The sequence below is a fragment of the Poecilia formosa genome, unplaced genomic scaffold (assembly GCF_000485575.1).
Source record: "Poecilia formosa unplaced genomic scaffold, Poecilia_formosa-5.1.2 Scaffold399, whole genome shotgun sequence".
In the NCBI taxonomy this organism is placed as follows: domain Eukaryota; kingdom Metazoa; phylum Chordata; class Actinopteri; order Cyprinodontiformes; family Poeciliidae; genus Poecilia; species Poecilia formosa.
In genome coordinates, this window is record NW_006800338.1 from 122705 (window position 1) to 130678 (window position 7974).

Consider the following 7974-nt stretch of genomic DNA (forward strand, 5'->3'; position numbering starts at 1 on the left):
TGTGTGTGTGTGTGTGTGTGTGTGTGTGTGTATGGATCAGATGCCACTTGTTCGGCAGTCAGCATCTGGATCTGGTGGGACTGAAACAAACACACTTTGTATAAAATCTTTTCCTCTGAACTGATTTCTCTAAAACTTCCTGGATGACATCATCGGTTATCTGGCTCTGCTGATCCGCCTCCTTTGCTCTTGCTGCTCCTCTCCACGTCTCTGTTTGGCCGTTCGGTAACAGAGATGTTGGAGTAGCGGATGAGATGCTTTTGTTATTTTCAGCTCCTAAGACTTGGGGTCAAAGTTCAGGTGTTGTTTGATCTTAAATGTATTTAATCTATAAATGAATAAATAAGGTCTGATTTATAAATATTTTTATAACAATAAAAATATTTAATTTCATTATAAAATAACATGAAACATGTAAAAAGTGACTTTAACACTTGATGTTTGGGAAATTGTAAAATTAAAAAGTGGAAGATGTGGCTCACATTTCTGGGACCAGACTAATAATAATAATGATGATGATGATGATGATGCTGCAGCTGTTGCTGATGCTGCAGCCGCTGCTGCTGATGCTGGAGCTGCTGCTGGAGCTGCAGCAGTTGCTGCTGCTTCGTCTCTTGTTAAAATGAGAGAAAGATGAACATTAAAGCCCAGGAGGTGAATTATGGCTGCAGCGCTGCATCCCCACAGACCAGGAGGCTTATAAAAACCCAAACAGACGACCTGATCTGCATAAAACCAACAGGAAACGTCACAGAGAGATTTCAAAATAAAAGCATCAAAAATGGCTCCATTGAATGGCTCAACATGCCAGCCTAACCTGTGGCTTGAAGCTCATCCAGTTTATTTGCCAAAGATCTTCTATTCCCCCTGATGATGGATTTGGATAAGTTTTAACCTCTTCCTGCTCTCTCTGCATCGTCCTTTTGGGGTCAAAGGTCAGGTTTGAGCTTTAGAGATGCTAATTAGCTGCACAGCGTCCAGGATCAGAGGAAATGATTGCATAAAAAAGTAAAACCTCAACAAGAAAATGCCAAATGTGAAACCACCATGAGCAAATCTATAAAATCCTGATTTTGCTGATCGAACCTGGTCTAGATGTTGATCGTCTCCCGTCAGACTGATCATTAAATGATGATTATTTCTTCTTTCAGCTTCTTCACCGTCACTCAGGAGCGTAAAGCTCCCTCTGCTGCAGCGCCGTTACTAATGCAGCACATTTAAGTTCCTGTCCAGCTGATGTATGGCCGTGTTTCGTTTATTTTCTGCTGCGCTGCCTGGCACACGTGTTTGGCCCGGGGTGAGTGCAAACAGGAAGTAGAGCTCAGGCCCTGGTTCTGATTGGCCGGGCCGCTGCGTCATCCAGGACGAACTCGTTTGTTCTCCGTTGTTTGGCGTCCAAGCTTTAACTGCCCTGGATTTTCATCTGCAGCGAGAGGCGGGAAGGGAAACGGCACCATTTGGTGTTTATGGAAATGTGCAGGGAAAAAAACACAACAAAAAACAAAATGGCTGCCTGCCAGAAGCTGTCGGTAAACAAAGCTGGTTCGAGCGGCGGGATGGAGCCGGAGGTGCAGGCGGCCCCACAGAGCTGAAACACCTTAACTGCCCCCCCACATGCCCCGGCCCTGTTTGAGGGGTGGGAGGGCTGTCGCCATGGCAACCTACCATCCAATAATCATTCACAGCAGAAGATCTGACCTAGATTAGCTGCAGGTTCTCACTGAAGGTCCACTTAAAGCCAAACACTGCGGAGAGTCGGGAATTTAGCAGGAAACAGTGGCGACCCTAAGAGGGGACCCGGGGGGGCCGGGGCCCGCCTGGAAAAATGTCTTTTTGTGTTTTTTCTCCTGTTATCCTAAAAGATTTGACTGGCCTGGTCTAGTACCTTTAATGAGATTTTATTTGGGTTCCTCTGGCAGCAGATCAGGATCATCAGGTGGATCCATCTGTTAAAGGGGCAGTACTCAATTAAAACGACTTTTATGAGCTTTACATCATGTTATAATTTTATTCCCTCATCAAAAACAAACCTGGAATGTTGCCTTGATTCTTTCATGCATGTTTAATAAACCTTTTAGTCTCCATGGCAACCATTCAGCTGCAAAACGCCTGGATGGACCTAGCCCCGCCTTCCCCACTCAGCTCCTTCAGACTAGCCAGCAGCAATTAGCAAAAACCTACTGAGCTCATTATAGGAGCTGCTGCTCAGAGCAACGCTGGCAAAAACGTTAAAGGGTTAATAGAGGAGCCATGTTGGGATGACTTCCTGGAGGCGGAGCTTCAGAGAAAAGAGCTTCTTAAAGAGACAGAAACCCAATTTACATTACAAAGTCAAATTTTTAAAGTCATATTTTACATACGTAGTATATTTATTACAACTGAAAGTAATAGTTACTTGATTATGATATAAGCATATAATACTTCCCCTTTAATACGCCTTAAATGTCTAAATTATTCAGCAATTTTAACAATTTACTTTTATAAAAAACAAATGCAGAAAAAAAACTTAGAAATATTTTATTTGTAAAGCTGACATCTTTCGACATCGAGTCGTATTGATGTTTATTATGGTTGCCAAAATATTCGATATCTTTTATTGTTTCTCATAAATACTTGTATATTTTCTATCAAAATCAACACAAACCAAATTATTCACGTTTTCTTAAAAAGTCCGACTTCCTCCTGCCGGATTTGCTCTGCAGGAAGTTTTTAGCTCCAACATGGCAACATGCAGGAGAAACAACATGGCAACATGCAGGAGAAACATGGCCGACAGTCTTCACAGCTTCTGCTTAAACAATAAACTGTTACACAGAAAATACAAATTATTTCTTCAAACTTCAGTCAGTTGAATTAAACACATTTGGAGAAAAAAATTCATTCCAACTGTTGAGCACAGCAGAGGTTCTGTGATGCTGCGGGATTCAAATAAAATGGATATAAAAGCAAAACTGGCTGGTTTTTGTAAAAACTTCTCCAACTAACCATCTTTAGAGTGGCTGCCACTGCCGTGCCTCATCACTGGAATCACTTTGGAAGTGATTTCAACTTGTAATCTTATTTAACTGAACATTAGAAACTGACTTTAATCAGCAGGGCGCCCCCTGCAGGACGGATCAGCCAATTATAGCAGATAATGCAATTAAGATTTGCATATTTAGCATAAACTCCACAATAGGAAGTGTAGATGTCAGCAGATAGTGTGTGCAGATGTCTCTGGTGGCGGGTCGCAACATTAATCTTCCCTGTTTTGGGGTTTACAGTGTGTGTGTGTGTGTGTGTGTGTGTGTGTTATAAATAACCATGTTTGGATTTTCTTCTTTGAAAAAAGCTTGTATTTATCTCTGCCGTCCGCAGCTTTCTGCCGTTTCACACGGAGCTGCAGCGCCTGTAGGAGACCAGGTGCAGCTCCGTCCTGCGTGTGTGTGTGTGTGTGTGTGTGTGTGTGTGTTGATAATTGTGGGTTTCTACCTGCTACACTAATGATCTGCAGCTGTCAGAAGTGAAGAACAGGAGGGAAGCAAAGAGGGAAAAACTGAAAAATGGAAAAACAAATGAAGAAATTGGAGCAAAAGATGAAATCCTCCCAGACGTTTTATCTTCTGATCATCACGTTTCAAACACACTTTAGTTTCTTTTATTGGATTTTATGACACATTTGGTATTTTTACAAAACAAAAATATCTTTACATATAAAAATGTGGAAATTCTTGAGTCATAACTTTGCAGAAACTTCTGCAGCTTCGAACATCTTTTGCAAACCAGGATGAACAGAAACGGTTTCCACAGATTCTCCTCTGGATTCAGGCCTGGACTTTGACTAGGCCGTTCCTTGATCCAAACCCATCATTGTTTAAGGTTGCGGTCAATGATTTTGTGTTTGATGGATGATGCAGGACGGTAGTTTTTAATTAAAAGAAAAAGCTGATGCTATGGAGAAGGAATCCTGCCAAGATTAACAATAAAAATAAAAATGAATGACTTTATAAATGTGCCAAATATTGCATTCAATAAATAAAAAACTTTTAAAAAATGAAACATTATTGATTTAATTTTTGATGAGTTTACTTTTTACATTTTTCTTTTTTTATTTATGTACTTAATATATTTTTAAATTTTTTTCATATTTTTCATTTAGTACCTACAGTTGATTTTTCTCCTTCAATATTTCCTGTTTGTGTTTTTTTCCCATTTGGTTTTTTCTACTTTTATTTACAGAAATATATATTTATTTTTCTAATGTTCTTTGTGGATGTGGCTGAAAATGGAAAATGAACTAATAATAATAATGGTAAATTAATTTAGTTGAAAACAAATATAAATTTATGTCTCACTGTTATCAAATCAGTTTGGAAAGTGAGAAAAATATTTCACATTATTATCGAGACACTTAATGGTAATTTTGGCAGGTTGAGTCCTCCGTACTCCAGAGCAGCGATTCCATTGTAGCAGTTTCTCTAAAGCTGCTGTGTTATCCAGCCACCAGTAGGGGGTGCACAACTCTAAAGAAACTCATTTTAATTTGAAGTTTTCCAGTAAAAACCAGAATAAATCGTGTTTATTTTTAACGTCTGAAGCAGATTTATTTTGCGTCCCGTGACGGAGAAACTCTCGTTTTCATTTCCTAACAGCTCGAATGATTTCACCCAGAGTTCTGTTCTTGTTCATCTGTTTGCTTCGGTTCCTTTTCCTGGCAGCTTCAGACACGTTTTCCATCCTGCACCAAATGTTAGGCAGGAAAGTCTGCAGAGCTGAGGAACGGTTCGCTGCCAGTCAGCAGAAACCAGACCGGACCGGGCCGCCGCCGAGCGGCACCGACAGATGAGCCAATGACTCAACGCAGAACCTGCAAAACAAAACGGATTCCCGCTTTAAAACTCCCAGAAATCAAACTTTGGGTTTTCTGACATCACTAGAAACTGTGGTGAGAAACGACGATGGAGCGAAACCTGCAGGTTTTTGGGATTTTCCATTTCCTGTTCAGTCAGCTGGTGAGAAAATATGCACAGCAATCCCCCCTACACACACACACACACACACACACACACACACACAAAGAGTTAAAGCAGCTGTTCAGGACTGCATCATTCTAACTATTGTGGGAAACATTTCTGCATTAAATTGTCTGACTTCATTCAGGAAGCGAGTTGATCCGTCCAAATGGACGGAGCGCCGACTTCATGGGTCGGTTCTGCAGTTACACACATTCCTATATGAGCAGTAATGCAGAGGGAAGAAACCTGGAGATTTCTGAGCTCTGAAAGAAAAAATGTGCAAGAAGAAAACTAGGATTAATCTGAGATACAAAAAAAGAATCTGGAAATTTCTGAGCTCCAAAAGTTGAATATTTGCAACAAAAAACTGAAATTTTATAGAAAAAAACTTTGAAATTTCTGAGTTTGAAAAGTCCAGAATTTTCAAGAAAACTGAGAAATTTCTAGGAAAACAAGGAAATTTTTGATGCCAAAAGTTGAAAATTTGAAAGAAAAGAACTCAGAATTTTTCTAGAAAGGCGCTCAGAAATTCTTGAATCTGAAAGTCAAAATTTCTGAGGATTTTTTAGATTAATGTCAGAAACCAAATAACATTTCAGTAAGCTGTTTTAACTTATACTTTGTAGTTGTAATAATTGAAAAACAGATCAGATTCATTTTTTATTGAAAAATATTTTAGATAAAAATTATTTTACTGTTTTTTGTCATTTTCCCTCCAACTTTCCGAGGCCCTCTAGCGCCGCCTGGTGGCCACCTGTTGCTCCTCATAGATCGTTGCTGATGTCTTTGCATCCTGGTGTTTTCCATTTATTTCCTTCTATACACAATGATGGTGTGGCTGTTACCGTGACGACCGCTAAATGGGAAGAAGTGAACACACCTTCCCCCAGCGCAGCTGCACCTGCAGTCTGACTAATGCGATCCCCTGTGTGTGTGTGTGTGTGTGTGTGTGTGTGTGTGTGTGTGTGTTCATATCATCAGGTCACATTTTTCATACCTGCTTCTAAAGAGTGCACATGTTGGCTGAATGGAGCAAAGATGGTTGACTGATTCTCCGTGAACATCCGGCCCCTTTAGGAAGGACCCCTGCTGAGGTGGCCAGAGTTTGCCTGACAAAAAAACAAAAAAAATTAAACCTTAAAAATTTTATTTTTTATTCAAAATTCTTCTTTAGGTTCTGCACTTTTGTGAATAATTAAATAATGATAATAAAGACTAAACTCCTAGATATTTGAAGACGGATTTGATGTTAAGTAAAATTTTCTCAGATTAGAGTGTGAATAATTTCACTTTATGTAAATAAAACATGACAGATTCATTTTTCTAAACGTAAACATTATTTTTATCTTATTTTCATAAACTTTTGTTCATGGAATGAAATAAATCAGAGTTAAATCTTCCTGGGATGCAAATACTTTTGTAACTTTACTTCATTTACAGCAATAATTACAATTTATAGAAGAAATAGCCAACAATCGGGCCAAACTATTCCTATTTCATCTCAGACTTTGACTAGGCCACTCCTAAACCAAAGTTTATTTGTATCATGTTGAGGTAGTGAAGAGATTATTTTTAGTATTTGGACCCGAGTGTCTCTAGAAAACCAAAATCTCTCATTTCCTCCGATTGTCTTGAACTCGGCGGTCAGAAACTTTCCTCTGCGATGGATTCATTACTGCTGTTGTTCTGTGGCTCGCGCTGCTGGCTGCCAAATGGAATTAAAAACCAATTATTGATAAATGAAGAGTGGCTTTAGAGTGTGTGTGTGTGTGTGTGTGTGTGTGTGTGTGTGTGTGTGTGTGTCTGGAACACAGCCTAGACCACAGCACTACATCTGTCATCCCAACGCCATGACAACTACTCATGTGTGGCTCAGCATCCTGTGCATTCAACACACACATCTGCACGCTGCAGGAGTGTGTGTGTGTGTGTGTGTGTGTGTGTGTGTGTGTGTGTGTGTGTGATGCAGGTCTGCATGCAGCTGCTTGTGAACAAGGGAAGGTTTGTTGTTTCTGTTAGTGACAGATTGACGTGAGCGCAGATGGACAAGGCTGAACATCTGAGTTTTACTTCACTAGTCGGAACACAAAACTGGAGTTTCCTGGAGAGTTTCAGCTTCATCAGAGTTAGCCGCCGCCGCCGCCGCCACCGCCGCCGCCGGCACCACTGCCCTCTGAGCCGATGACACCAGGAAAACCTCTAAACATACTGAGATCTGGATGACAGCATATTAGGGCCGCAGTAGATACGTAAAAGAGGAGTAAATATCTGTTAAAAAACTCAGAGATGCTGAGATTATTCTCAAAAATATTCCAGAAAAAATCTTGGAAATTTCAGAGCTTGGACAGTTAAAAATTTACAAACCAAAAAACTTTGAAATTTCTAAGTTTGGAAAGTCGTAAATTTGCAAGAAAGAATTTTCAGCTGAATCTCAGAAATTTTTTTGCTTCCAAAGAAAACACTCAAAATTTTCCATAAAAATCTTGTAACTTTCAGAACTCAGATTTTAGTCTCCAAAATTTTCCAGAAAAAAATGTTTGGAAATTCAAGACTACAGAGTGAAAAATTTTCAAATTAATCTGAGAAATTTTCTAGAAAAATCCAGAAAATTTTATGTTTCAAAGGAAAAAAACATTTTCTACAAAAATCTTTTCTGAGCTCAGAAATTTTGAGATTCTAGTTTGAGATAATAAAGTAGAAAATGTATGTTTTCTGAACATCTTTTGACTTTTCAGCTTTTCTACAAAATTTCTGAGTTTTTTCCCTGCAAACTTTAAACTTTGGTAGCTCAAAACTTTCCAGGTTTTTTAGAATTTTTTTGAGATGAATCTCAAAATTTCTGCGCTCAGAAAAGATTTTTGTAGAAAATGTTTTTTTCCTTTGAAACATAAAATTTTCTGGATTTTTCCAGAAAATTTCTCAGATTAATTTGAAAATTTTTCACTCTATAGTCTTGAATTTCCAAACATTTTTTTCTGGA

The 7974-nt window shown here is 39.1% G+C and overlaps 1 long non-coding RNA gene across 1 annotated transcript; it reads right to left on the bottom strand.

Moving 5' to 3' along the window:
• Positions 1–4528: 4528 nt before the first annotated feature.
• On the bottom strand, positions 4529–5281 carry LOC103154754 (uncharacterized). The gene is made up of 2 exons (XR_001659253.1): positions 5131–5281; positions 4529–5018 (listed from the first exon to the last, which is right to left on the bottom strand). It is a non-coding gene; the product is annotated as an uncharacterized LOC103154754 (long non-coding RNA).
• Between the last annotated feature and the right edge of the window lie 2693 nt (positions 5282–7974).